Source organism: Lolium rigidum, chromosome 6 (assembly GCF_022539505.1).
Source record: "Lolium rigidum isolate FL_2022 chromosome 6, APGP_CSIRO_Lrig_0.1, whole genome shotgun sequence".
NCBI lineage: Eukaryota > Viridiplantae > Streptophyta > Magnoliopsida > Poales > Poaceae > Lolium > Lolium rigidum.
In genome coordinates, this window is record NC_061513.1 from 72,933,737 (window position 1) to 72,935,241 (window position 1,505).

The following is a 1,505-nucleotide window of genomic DNA, read 5'->3' on the forward strand; positions in this document are numbered from 1 at the left end:
AATATCTTCTATGAAGTCATCTTCAATAACATTATGAACAATTGCTTCATCTTCGATAACATTATGAATGTTTGCTTCAACTAGAGGTGGTGCATGCGCTAATGCTGGCATATCAACAATATCATTACCATCATTGCCTCCCAGAACAGCAGGTACAATTTCTAGGCCTACACTATATGGAGTGAGAGAAATGTCCCTGAGCTGTTAAAAAAAATAAGTTAGTTAGCACAAAAGGTTAAATGGAAAAGAAAAAATGGAGCATTATAATGAAACATGAAAAAAAATATAGATGACTAGAAGAAACGTACTGGAAGGACCCCATAAGATTTCCGCGACAACAGGTTACGGTCTGAGTTATGAACAAAGGCAAAATCATCATTCGTTATGTGTGACATTCTTGGTAGCCTGTAATCAATTTGCCCAACATTGGCGCCAAAATCCAAAAAGTCCATGTACACCACTCGCGTAAAAAAATTGAACTATAGTTAAGAAACAGAGAAACCTATTACTTCACAGTTAGAAAAGTTATTTATTACGATGGAAAATACAGGAAATGGAACACGTACTGCCAACAAAGGTAAGCAACCACCAATCCATAGCATCCTGTTGAAATCGCTTCCATCTTTAAAAACCTTAGCTTTCCAAGCATCAAGCTCATTCCACAAGTGGTCGAGGCACAAGGTTCCCAGGTCAAGATTGCCAACTTCAACAATGTCATTGTCCCTTAGGGAGTACAGATATTTCGGGTTGACAAAGTTGTAGGTAGAAGGGCAAAGAACTGTAGTGATGAATAACAGTAAGAAGCTCCTGATAAAAACAACCTCCTCATTAGATCCAAGCAGTACAGATTCTACATTCGACACAGATATCTGCTTCTTCCCTAGAAGGTACTGGTCAATTAACACTTCAACTTCTCTGATGATTACAGGATCACTACTCTCCATTACAAATGGCTTAACTCCAGAAGCAAAACCAAAGACTTTGTCAACCATATCCTTGGTGAAGTGGATGATCTTTTCCTTGTGCTGCAGGAACTTTGCTTCACCATGTGAAGTGTGGCCAGCAAGCCACTGTAGGAGATTCATAGGAACCATAAGGTGATCAGGGAGATTCAGAAGATTATGAAGGCCATGCTTCAATATGAATGACTTCTGTATTGGATTGAATTTCTTCACAATTTTCATGTATCTGAGCGTGGAAAACCTAGATTGGATGCTAGGCTTGCATTGCGGCTCAATATACATGACATTGACTACAAAAAAAGAAATAGAAAATTAAGCTAGAACATAATATAAACCAATTGAGAAACTATATAAAGAAACATTTCAGAAAAGCACATGAGGAACAGTTATTGAAATGAGGACTACCCCCGAGATCAATCAGGTTTTGCCATGGTAAGCAGAGGAGTTCTTATCATCTAGAAACCTAGAACATCTAGCCTTACAAATAAACGAGTTCTTATCATGTGGGTGAAGCAACCATAGTGTGAGATGAAGTTTGCTACA